This window comes from Pseudorca crassidens, chromosome Y, assembly GCF_039906515.1.
Source record: "Pseudorca crassidens isolate mPseCra1 chromosome Y, mPseCra1.hap1, whole genome shotgun sequence".
Taxonomy (NCBI): Eukaryota; Metazoa; Chordata; class Mammalia; order Artiodactyla; family Delphinidae; genus Pseudorca; species Pseudorca crassidens.
This window is the reverse complement of record NC_090318.1, coordinates 18,370,400-18,384,128: the sequence shown is the minus strand read 5'-3', so window position 1 is coordinate 18,384,128 and position 13,729 is coordinate 18,370,400.

Genomic DNA, 13,729 nt, shown 5'->3' with positions numbered 1-13,729 from the left:
GATAATGTCCCATCAGCCCTTTTTAATTTTCCTCATTCTTTTTTGTTTTGCAGATCTGATTTAATTACTTTAAGTGATCTGTCTCAAGTTCAGTGATTCATTTACCTGATCAAATCTGCTGTTGCTCCCTCTAGTGAATTTTTTAGTCCATTTATATTTTTTAGCTCCAGAATTTGTTTGGTTCTTTTTTAATCACTTTGTTGATATTCTCATTTCATTTGAGCACCATTTTCCTGATTTCATTTTGTTGTCTACTTGTGTACTCTACTAGCTCACTGACTATTTTAAGACAGCTGTTTTAAAATTTTTTGTGAGGTATTTTGGGGTCTGAGTTTCTTTAGGTTTGGTTTCCAGAGTTTCATTTTGTTACAGTGACTGGGCCATATTACCCTGTTTCTTTGTGTTCAGTGTAATCTTTTGCTGACTTTGAGCATTTGAAAACTCAACCCCTTCTCCTGACTTTGTGCAAATGAAAACTTTCACCAATGTCTTTTCTGATTTCTTGATCTTCTTCTGATGTCTGCCTGTGGAACTGTGGCTTTAAAAGGGGGTGGTGTTTGTCTCTATTTTCATTTGTCTTCACAACTATGATTCCCACATGGTCAATTGGCCTCCCAATGCTCCAAGTCAGGTGAGACAGGAATCAATCCCTGGTGAACACCCAGTCAGAATGTTGGATGCAAGGTCTACTTTGTTGTTTCCATTCTGATGGAAAAGCCTTAGTATGAGTAGTTTTCTCCCAGTTGCACCATGCTGTGCACCACCTAGGTGGATTAGTCCACACAAAACAGGACTAATTTTCTACCTCTTCAGCTGGAATTTCTTCTTGATTTTACACTGGTTTGGGTACCATAGCTTCTCAAGTCATCTCTAGAGCATTCATAAAGTTATTCTTTTTCATACATTGTTGTTAACTCACTGTCTCAGTGGGGGAACATGAACCCATATATTCCTACCTTACCAGCTTGCTGATGTCACCTTTCAGCACATAATATTGAGAGAAGATTATTTCATTAAATCGCTTACTATGCCTATTTTAGAACCCAAACTTTAATTAGATAATATCCAGGAAATAACTAAATGATGAGGAAATGTCATTCAAAGGTACAGATTAGAAAATGAACTGCATACTAGAAATAGAATAGTTACTTCATACTTGGATCATAGTTATACCCCCTAAAATAAAATGGAAAGAAATAATTCATAAAATAGTAACTAAAACAAACCAATAAAATATGTGAAAGGAGTGAATTTAATAAAATTAAAATATTACATAAAGTTTTAGAGTTCAAGGCTAATAACTGCTATGAAAATGTTTTAAGAGTAAGAGATTGGTTAGCATGTATGTATCTACTGTATCATTGGCTTAATCTGGAGTGGTGGGAGGAACCCTGTTAAACAACCTTACTTCTTTCCTTTCTAGAAAGCTACCTTTTGAAAATGCAACTAAATTTGAGAAAAATATCAATAAAAATATTTAAAGCAACTCCAACTTATCTAAACACTACAGTAATAAATAAAATTTTATTGATATTGACTAATTTTGTAAGTAACAGAAAATAGTAGCAAATAAACTAAATGTATTTGCTTACCAGGTATATTGACAGTTATCTGGTACAATGGATCAAGAATTTTTTTCAAGTGTTGATTTTGAATACTAAGCAAGATTTAGTAAATAAGGAAAAACACAACAGATATTTTTACCCTATTTTTCTCTGTTCATAGATGCTAATGCACGAGACAACAGTATTATACATTTCACTGACACATTCTCCCTCAGAAATTAGAATTTCAAAAGTTCTTATAACAAGAATAATCATCAAGATAATTAGATTCTAGTTCAGTTCAGTAGGTAGCAGTTATGTAGAAAACCTAGTGTTACAATTTCCTATAAAAAGGTATATAAAAATTGTAAATTTTTAGACTCCAAGATAACTATTTTGTGTAAGCTTCAATCAAAGTGTGCTATAGCTGTCACATGTGATTATATAGTTTAATAAGGACATGAAAATTCAATTTTATAAAACAGTGACTCTGGCTATTTATTTTCATTAAAAAAATTACTGAATAACTGTCATCATAAGAAATTTACAAGCTAAAACATTAAAAATTTTAACAAATATCTGGTATTTTGAGTCTACCTACAAATTAGTTTATAAAATGGTTATTACATATGGTACAAATATATGGTGAATCTTCACAAAAGATACCCTGAAAATGGTAATTGCAAGGATAAATTTGTGAGATATTTTTCCTTTTGTATAAATCTCACAGAATTGACTATTGAAGAAAATATACTAGCAATGTATTGTGTATACATAAAGTAGAAAAAGTAAAATGCATGTCAATAATACAAACTGAGGGGAAAACTAAATATACAATTTTTTTAAACATCTTTATTGGAGTATAATTGCTTTACAATGGTGTGTTACTTTCTGCTTTATAACAAAGTGAATCAGTTATACATATACATATGTTCCCATAACTCTTCCCTCTCGTGTCTCCCTCCCTCCCACCTTCCCTATCTCCCTCCTCCAGGTGGTCACAAAGCACCGAGCTGATATCCCTGTGCTATGAGGCTGATTCTCACTAGCTACCTTACGTTTGTTAGTGTATATATGTCTATGCCTCTCTCTCACTTTGTCACAGCTCACCCTTCCCCTTCCCCATATCCTCAAGTCCGTTCTCCAGTAGGTCTGTGTCTTTATTCCTGCCTTACCCCTAGGTTCCTCATGACATTTTTTTTCTAAATTCCATATATACGTGCTAGCATACAGTATTTGTCTTTGTCTTTCTGACTTACTTCACTCTGTATGACAGAATCTAGGTTTATCCACCTCATTACAAATAGCTCAATTTCGTTTCTTTTTATGGCTGAGTAATATTCCATTGTATATATGTGCCACATCTTCTTTATGCATTCATCCGATGATGGGCTCTTAGGTTGTTTCCATCTCGAGGCTATTGTAAATAGAGCTGAAATGAACATTTTGGTACATGACTCTTTTTGAATTTTGGTTTTCTCAGGGCATATGCCCAGTAGTGGGGTGGCTGGGTCATATGGTAGTTCTATTTGTAGTTTTTTAAGGAACTTCCATACTGTTCTCCATAGTGGCTGAACCAATTCACATTCCCACCAGCAATGCAGAAGTGTTCCCTTTTCTCCACACCCGCTCCAGCATTTATTGTTTCTAGATGTTTTGATGATGGCCATTCTGACTGGTGTGAGATGATATCTCATTGTAGTTTTGATTTGCATTTCTCTAATGATTAATGATGTTGAGCATTCTTGCATGTGTTTGTTGGCAGTCTGTATATCTTCTTTGCAGAAATGTCTATTTAGGTCTTCTGCCCATTTTTGGATTGGGTTTTTTTTGGTTATTGAGCTGCATGAGCTGCTTGTAAATTTTGGAAATTAATCCTTTGTCAGTTGCTTCATTTGCAAAGATTTTCTCCCATTCTGAGGGTTGTCTTTTGGTCTTCTTTATGGTTTCCTTTGCTGTGTAAAAGCTTTGAAGTTTCTTTAGATCCCATTTGATTTTGTTTTTATTTCCATTTCTCTAGGAGGTGGGTCAAAAAGGATCTTGCTGTGATTTGTCATAGAGTGTTTTGCCTATGTTTTCCTCTAAGAGTTTGATAGCTTCAGGCCTTACATTAGGTCTTTAATCCATTTTGAGTTTATTTTTGTGTATGGTGTTAGGGAGTGATCTAATTTCATACTTTTACATGTATCTGTGCAGTTTTCCCAGCACCACTTATTGAAGAGGCCGTCCTTTCTCCACTGTACATTCCTGCCTCCTTTATCAAAGATAAGGTGACCATATGTGCGTGGGTTTATCTCTGGGCTTTCTATCCTGTTCCATTGATCTATCTTTCTGCTTTTTTTGCCAGTACCATACTGTCTTGATTACTGTAGCTTTGTTGTATAGTCTGAAGTCAGGGAGCCTGATTCCTCCAGCTCCGTTATTCGTTCTCAAGATTGCTTTGGGTATTCGGGGTCTTTGGTGTTTCCATACAAATTGTGAAATTTTTTGTTCTAGTTCTGTGAAAAATGCCAGTGGTAGTTTGATAGGGATTGCCTTGAATCTATAGATTTCTTTGGGTCGTAGAGTCATTTTCACAATGTTGATTCTTCCAATCCAAGAGCATGGTATATCTCTCCATCTATTTGTATCATCTTTAATTTCTTTCATCAGTGTCTTATAATTTTCTGTATACAGGTCTTTTGTCACCTTAGGTAGGTTTATTCCTAGATATTTTATTTGTTTTGTTGCAATGGTAAATGGGAGTGTTTTCTTGATTTCACTTTCAGATTTTTCATCATTAGTGTATAGGAATGCCAGAGATTTCTGTGCATTAATTTTGTATCCTGCTACTTTACCAAATTCATTGAGTAGCTCTAATAGTTTTCTGGTAGCATCTTTAGGATTCTCTATGTATAGTGTCATGTCATCTGCAAACAGTGACAGCTTTACTTCTTATTTTCTGATTTGGATTCCTTTTATTTCCTTTTCTTCTCTGATTGCTGTGGCTAAAACTTCCAAAACTATGTTGAATAAGAGTGGTGAGAGTGGGCAACCTTGTCTTGTTCCTGATCTTAGTGGAAAGGCTTTCAGTTTTTCACCATTGAGGATGATGTTGGCTGTGGGCTTGTCATATATGGCCTTTATTATGTTGAGGAAAGTTCCCTCTGTGTCTACTTTCTGCAGGGTTTTTATCAGAAATCAGTGTTGAATTTTGTCAAAAGCTTTCTCTGCATCTATTGAGATGACCATATGGTTTTTCTCCTTCAATTTTTTAATATGGTTTATCACATTAATAGATTTGCGTATATTGAGAAATCCTTGCATTTCTGGAATAAACACCACTTGATCATGGTGTATGATCCTTTTAATGTGCTGTTGCATTCTGTTTGCCAGTATTTTATTGAGGATTTTTGCATCTATGTTCATCAGTGATATTGGCCTGTAGTTTTCTTTCTTTGTGACATCATTGTCTGGTTTTGGCATCAAGGTGATGGTGGCCTCATAGAATGAATTTGGGAGTGTTCCTCCCTCTGCTATATTTTGGAAGAGTTTGAGAAGGATAGGTGTTAGCTCTTCTCTAAATCTTTGATAGAATTCGCCTGTGAAGCCATCTGGTCTTGGGCTTTTGTTTGTTGGAAGATTTTTAATCACAGTTTCAATTTCAGTGCTTGTGATTCATCTGTTCATATTTTCTATTTCTTCCTGACTCAGTCTTGGCACTTTGTGCATTTCTAAGAATTTGTCCATTTCTTCCAGGTTGTCCATTTTACTGGCATAGAGTTGCTTGTAGTAATCTCTCACGATCTTTTTTATTTCTGCAGTGTCAGTTGTCATTTTCCTTTTACATTTCTATTTATTTCGGTCTTCTCCCTTCTTTTCTTGATGAGTCTGGCTAATGGTTTATCTATTTTGTTTATCTTCTGAAAGAACCAGCTTTTAGTTTTATTGATCTTTGCTATTGTTGCCTTCATTTCTTTTTCATTTATTTCTCATCTGATTTTTATGATTTCCTTCCTACTGCTAACTTTGGGGTTTTTTTGTTCTTCTTTCTCTAATTGCTTTAGGTGCAAGGTTAGGTTGTTTATTCGAGATGTTTCCTGCTTCTTAAGATGGGCTTGTATTGCTATAAACTTCCCTCTTAGAACTGCTTTTGCTGCATCCCATAGGTTTTGGGTCATTGTGTCTCCATTGTCATTTGTTTCTAGGTATTTTTTGATTTCCTCTTTGATTTCTTTAGAGATCACTTTGTTATTAAGTAGTGTATTGTTTAGCCTCCATGTGTTTGTATTTTTTACAGATATTTTCCTGTAATTGATATCTAGTCCCATTGAGTTGTGTTCAGAAAAGATACTTGATACAATTTCAATTATCTTAAATTGATCAAAGCTTGATTTGTGACCCAAGATATGATCTATCATAGAGAATGCTCCATGAGCACTTGAGAAAAATGTGTATTCTGTTGTTTTTGGATGGAGTGTCCAATAAATATCAATTAAGTCCCTCTTGTTTAATGTATCATTTAAACCTTGTGTTTCCTTATTTATTTTCATTTTGGATGATCTGTCCATTGGTGAAAGTGGGGTGTTAAAGACCCCTACTATGAATGTGTTACTGGCGATTTCCCCTTTTATGGCTCTTAGTACTTGCCTTATGTATTGAGGTGCTATGTTGGGTGCATAAATATTTACAATTGTTATATCTTCTTCTTGGATCGATCCCTTGATCATTATGCAGTGTCCTTCTTTGTCTCTTCTAATAGTCTTTATTTTAAAGTCTATTTTGTCTGATATGAGAATCGCTACTCCAGCTTTCTTTTGGTTTCCATTTGCATGGAATATCTTTTTCCATCCCCTTACTTTCAGTCTGTATGTGTCTCTAGGTCTGAAGTGGGTCTCTTGTAGACAGCATATATATGGGTCTTGTTTTTGTATCCATTCAGCCAATCTGTGTCTTTTGGTGGGAGCATTTAGTCCATTTACATTTAAGGTTTTATCGATATGTATGTTCCTGTTCCCATTTTCTTAATTGTTTTGGGTTCGTTATTATAGGTCTTTTCCTTCTCTTGGGTTTCTTGCCTAGAGAAGTGCCTTTAGCATTTGTTGTAAAGCTGGTTTGGTGGTGCTGAACTCTCTCAGCTTTTGCTTGTCTGTAAAGGTTTTAATTTCTCCATCAAATCTGAATGAGATCCTTGCTGGGTAGAGTAATCTTGGTTTGCAGGCTTTTCTCCTTCATCACTTTCAGTATGTCCTGCCACTCCCTTCTGGCTTGCAGAGTTTCTGCTGAGAGATCAGCTGTTAACCTTGTGGGGATTCCCTTGTGTGTTATTTGTTGTTTTTCCCTTGCTGCTTTTAATATGCTTTCTTTGTATTTAATTTTTGACAGTTTGATTAATATGTGTCTTGGCGTATTTCTCCTTGGATTTATCCTGTATGGGACTCTGTGTGCTTCCTGGACTTCATTAACTATTTCCTTTCCCACATTAGGGAAGTTTTCAACTATAATCTCTTCAAATATTTTCTCAGTCCCTTTCTTTTCTAAATATACAATTTTAAGCTTTTTATATAGTATATGAAAATATAAAATACCTCCTGAAGGGAGATTGTGATACGTTAAAGATGTATACTACAAACCTCAAAGCAAGAGCTAGCATAATTAAACACAGAGTTACAGCTAATAAAAGAGAAAAAGAGAATAAATGGAATGAAACATACTTGCTTCATTTTAAAAGAAGAGAGATTATGAGGAAAATGGGAAAAACAACAAAAGGAGAAAACAGAAAATTATATGAATAAGCACATTAAGTGTAAATGGTCTAAATGCCCTGATAAAAAGGCAGAGCTTTTTGGATTGGATTTTTTTTAAATCAAAATATATACTGCCTGCAAGAAGCATACAATACATATAAAAACGTGGATAATTAGTAAGGATTAAGTAAAAAAAGAAACACGGGTTAATAATAAAGGCATAGAAGGCAAAGCATGTCCTCCTAGTCCTAGTCATTAAAGAGTTGGGTGGTTATATTAATATCTAAGTAGATTTCAGAGCAAAAAAAACCCCTGAGAATAAAGGATGTCAATTACTAATAAAAGAGATCAACTGATGCTCCCAAATCAGCTCTGGTAAGAAGTGCAATCTTCTGGATTAGAATGGCTTTGTCACTTCTTTGGGTTACTTAACCTCACGAAGCTATGGTCTCCACACCTATAAAATTACTATGATATGAGAACCTACCTGAAAAAACCTGAGAAAGTGGTGTAAATAAACAATACACCAACGGCATGTAGAAGTTTTGGGGACGTAGTGACATCACCATCACCATCATCACCATCTCTTCATCTCTTTGTCAAACAGAATGGATGGGACTGACTGATTAATAGTATCTGGCAGTGGGATGAGGGAGAAGGAATTGCCTTAACTGACACTGGGTATCTCATTGGTGAAGGTTGAAAGAATGTTTTTCGAAGCAGCATGTGGGGAGAAAAATAAAACATAAGTGTAAACGTGTTAGGTGTTTTTTTTTAAGAGATAACATTTTATTTTATCTTAATTTTTTAACATCTTTATTGGAGTATAACTGCTTTACAATGGTGTGTTGGTTTCTGCTTTATAACAAAGTGCATCAGTTATACATATACATATGTTCCAATATCTCTTCCCTCTTGCATCTCCCTCCCTCCCACTACTGGGCATAGACCCTGAGAAAAGCATAATTCAAAAAGAGTCATGTACCAAAATGCTCATTGCATCTCTATTTACAATAGCCAGGACATGGGAGCAACCTAAGTGTCCATCAGCAGATGAATGGATAAAGAAGATGTGGCACATATATACAATGGAACATTACTCAGCCATAAAAAGAAACGGAATTGAATTATTTGTAGTGAGGTGGATGGACCCAGAGTCTGTCATACAGAGTGAAGTAAGTCAGAAAGAGAAAGACAAATACCATATGCTAACACATATATATGGAATCTAAAAAAAAAAAAAAAAAAAAAGAAACATCTTAGTTTTGAGATGTCTGCTGACAAAGAAAAAACAGAAGGGTGCACCTTGTTCCTTTAAAATTTATTGATTGATGTTTGCATTACAACAGAGTTATAAACTTTTACTCTGAAACACTTAGAAAATACAGATCACAAAAAGAAGGAAGCTAAGCATTGCCTAGTCCCCTCCATCAATAAAAACAATAGTAATAAGAAGTCTCTCAACAATTTATAAAAATAAACAGGGTGATCAAAAAGTAAATGAAAGAAAGTTCTTTTTCTAAAACATAAAAATTCCAACTAATAGATGAGTATCAGAATTAACATATTAGCTTTTAGCAATTTTGATGAAATATAGATCCGGAGCAGCATCATCAAAGTCTGCTAAAACTAGTGGCTGAGAAATTCTGAGGAGAAACAATAATTGTGAACAACAATATTTGCCTCTTGGACTGATTAGATAGACATGCCCAGATAAACAAAAGGACGGAGATAATTGCTTGCTAGCCAGCCTGATCTACAAGAAATACAAATGGAATGTATCTTTGCAACGAATAGATCAGAAAGGTAACATCTGAACTAATCAACTATACTATCACAAAAGAGAGAAAATAATGTATCTCCTAAAGGGATGAGACTGAAAGTACACTGTAGCTACAAGTAGAGAAGAGAGAAGACAAATGAAACATCCACATCTACCTACAAAGTAGTATAAATATGGAAACAGTAGTCATTTGCAGATGATGTAGCTACTCACCCAAAAATATCACAAAAACATTCTTTCCAAGTAATGCAAGCTAAGGATACATGTTAGCAAAAGAAGAATCTTATTTAAAATAACTTTTTAAAATGTCTATTAAATACCTAGTGACTAAGTGAATACGAAAAACAGAAAAGGAAAAAAAAAATCCAGTACAGAAAGAGAGAAGAGAACAGAGAAGATTGGATTGAGAGAGGGAGAGATAGACACTATTAAAGTAGATGAAGAACACAATGTAAGCCACAAATCATTATACAAAAGTCTTTCTGAGCTTCAGAGAAGAGAGAAATCAGTATGATAAGAAACGAAGGGACTTCCCTGGTGGCGCAGTGGTTAAGAATCTGCCTGCCAATGCAGGGGACCTGGTCCAGGAAGATCCCACATGCCACGGAGCAACTAAGCCCATGTGCTACAACCACTGAGCCTGTGTGCCACAACTACTGAAGCCCAGGTGCCTAGAGCCCGTGCTCTGCAACAAGAGAAGGCAGCACAATGAGAAGACCACACACCACAACGAAGAGTAGCCCCTGCTCGTCACAACTAGAAACAAGAAAAAAGCCCGCGTGCAGCAACAAAGACCTAACACAGCCATAAATAAATAAATTTATGGGAAAAAAAAAGAAATGAAACACTTTCTCTCCCAAGCCATCCATAAATCAAAGTAATGTTAATGTAGATTATACCTTTCTGTCTAGTCCACCCACTCCATTATCCTCAGAACACATAGGCTAGCCTCTAAAGTTTATTTTTGGAAAACATTCATGAAAACATCTACATACGGAAGAGCCTTGGAGGTTAGAAGTGGGTTATCATTAGTCAAAAATTTACGGTGGAATACTAAAGAGAAGTCAAGTCACAGAGCAATGGACTTCAGATATACATGGTAATAGTACTTGTTTACACCGATATAGCCCATGCCTTAGTACATCTGAATAATTCAGAATATGGTTCACTTGCTGCTTTGATTGAGACTTAGCTTGATATTTAACTCTGAAATTTGTAATAAATTAACACTTCACCTTTCTCCAACTCCACTGCTCACTAGCCTTCTTACTTCTCTTGGTATCAGAATTGAGGTCTCAAGCTTCCAAAAAGCAATCCCTTAGGTCACCAGATTTATGCCAGACTCAAGTACAGTGAAATATCTGGGTTTAGGCAGAGAGAGAATGGGAGAGGTAGAAGTAGCTGACCCAAGAAAAGTAAAGGAGCTGCTCTTGCATGTTTACAGGAAGATACACCTTGTTTATTTGCTGCTCCATGTTTTTGGAACATGGTAAATGTGATTTTACTCTCAACCGGAAACTTCCTAGGACTTTTATTGAAATGGGGGACTTTACTCATCTCCCTTAAGCACCACCATTCTGGTCTCCTATTTTCAGCTTGCTAACTTACCATCTCCCCTGTGGTTTCCCCTTCCCATCCACATTCTGTCCGAAGGTTAAAATTTACACATATTGGAGAAATATGATAAAAACAACATCTCCATCCAATCTAGAAAACCTTCTCATAAAGAGAGAAAGGAAAGAAAACAGTTTTATTATGGAATAAGTAGATACAACATATTACAGTCATGTTTTCAAGATAAAACTGTTCATTTTCTCCTATCATTATGACTCAAGGTAAAGTTTGTAATTTGGAGCCAGGAGACAACTGAATTAGGCCATCTTCCCCTGAAGTCCATAAAGCCGCCTTCTTTCCTACATGATCCACCCATTCTAGCTTCCCAAAATTCTCAGCCACAATTTTGATGAGACATTTTTACATTTAAGTAATGTCTGCTTTCTGTTCCTCCCATTAACTCCCTGTTTTCTACACATGTACCTGCCATTGTTTGCAGTCCTAAGTAATCACTAGTCCCCCACAAAAGCTGTATGTAGAAAATTAAGAAAATGGCCTGAAAATTAAGGAAATTCCCTGAAAAGTGAATAAAAAATCTTTACAATTCTGCAAAAAAAGTTTGAATGAAGTAATTGTCAAAATTCATGAACCTGTATTTCATTGGAGTATCTGTTTTATCTTCACAAAATGTTTAATGATGTGAAATTTTATTACTTACTCTAAATACACAAAATTCTGATTTAAAAACTATATTACACAAAGACATACTCCTAATAATGGCACTCTTTCTAGGTTTGAAAAACTACTCTTAAAATATAATAAATATAAAAGTCATTACTAACTTTTTGTGCACATATTAAACACTTACCAAAGCCAAAGTAGTCAAATAGTCACAATGTTATTATAATAATTCTTTCAGCCATGAACAAAAAGAAATTCTTACTGATAATGGAGTGTTTTTATTTTTCAAAAAAGAAGAAACTTTTTACTCAAAACTAAGATTGTTTCACAGAAATCCTGCTTTATAATGATACCCCTATGTTGTTGGACAAAATATTATTCCACATTTTTTTTTTTTTTTTTTTTTGGTACATGGGCCTCTCACTGTTGTGGCCTCTCCCGTTGTGGAGCACAGGGTCTGGACGCACAGGCTCAAGGCCATGGTTCACGGACCCAGGCCCTGCGCCACATGTGGGATCTTCAAGACCGGGGCACGAACCCGTGTCCCCTGCATCGGCAGGCTGACTCTCAACCACTGCGCCACCCGGGAAGCCCCTCCACATAATCTTTTTTTTTTTTTGACATGACTAATTTGTTTATTAATAGGTAAAGACATTAAAATGGGAAATTTGTATTTCTTAAGCCTTTAAAAAGCTCAATTTATAAATCTTGTTAGTCTATTTATAAATCTTTGCATAAAAATATGGACAATCACTTTCACTTATTCTTTATGATTTAATTAATTCACAAGCATAACAGACTATATACTTCTTGAATATTTAACATCACTTGCATACTCCATTAATTAAATTTTCTTAGATATCTTAAACTACAGTTACAAATGTAATATATCTAACATCTTGGCAGTGAAATTTTATAAGTACTTACATAACTCTTGTAAATCTAATAGCGATAAATCAATCTTATACCAGTGGTCACAAAATTCTCTTAAATGTTTCATAGTTTTTTCTCCCAGTTTTACTGAGACATAATTGACAAACTGCACTGTATAAGTTTAAAGTGTACAACATTATTATTTTTTTATTTACTTTTTGTTTTTACATTTTATTGGAGTATTATTGCTTTACAATGGTGTGTTAGTTTCTGCTTTATAACAAAGTGAATCAGTTATACATATACATATGTTACAATATCTCTTCCCTCTTGCATCTCCCTCCCTCTCACCCACACTATCCCACCCTTCTAGGTGGTCACAAAGCACCAAGATGGTCTCCCTGTGCTATGCAGCTGCTTCCCACTAGTTATCTATTTTACGTTTGGTACTGTATATATGTCCATGCCACTCTCTTACTTTGTCACAGCTTACACTTCACCCTCCCCATATCCTCAAGTACATTCTCCAGTAGGTCTGTGTCTTTATTCCTGTCTTATCACTAGGTTCTTCATGACATTTTTTTTTCTTCATTTCCATATATATGTGATAGCATACGGTATTTGCCTTTCTCTTTCTGACTTCACTCTGTAAGACAGACTCTAGGTGTTCTATCCACCTCATTACGAATAGTTCAATTTCATTTCTTTTTATGGCTGAGTAATATTCCATTGTATATATCTGCCACATCTTCTTTATCTATTCATCAGATGATGGACACTTTGGTTGTTTCCATCTGCAGGCTATAGTAAATAGAGCTGCAATGAACATTTTGGTACATGACTCTTTTTGAATTATGGTTTTCTCAGGGTATATGCCCAGTAGTGGGATGGCTGGGTCATATGGTAGCTCTATTTGTAGTTTTTAAGGAACCTCCATAGTGTTCTCCATAGTGGCTGTACCAATTCACATTCCAACCAGCAGTGCAAGAGTGTTCCCTTTTCAGCATTTATTGTTTCTAGATTTTTTGATGATAGCCATTCTGACCGGTGTGAGATGATATCTCATTGTAGTTTTGATTTGCATTTCTCTAATGATTAATGATGTTGAGCCTTTTTTCATGTGTTTGTTGGCAGTCTGTATAACTTCCTTGGAGAAATGTCTATTTAGGTCTTCTGCCCATTTTTGGATTGGGTTGTTTGTTTTGTTCTTCTTGAGCTGCATGAACTGCTTGTAAATTTTGGAGATTAATCCTTTGTCAGTTGCTTCATTTGAAAATATTTCTTCCATTCTGAGTGTTGTCTTTTGGTCTTCTTTCTGGTTTCCTTTGCTGTGCAAAAGACTTTGAAGTTTCATTAGGTACCATTAGTTTATTTTTATTTCCATTTCTTTAGGAGGTGGGTCAAAACGGAACTTGTTGTGATTTGTCATAGAGTGTTCTGCCTACCTTTTCCTCTAAGATTTTGATAGTTTCTGGCCTTATATTTAGGTTTTTAATCCACTTTGAGCTTATTTTTGTGTATGGTATTAGGGAGTGATCTAATCTCATACTTTTACATGTACCTGTCCA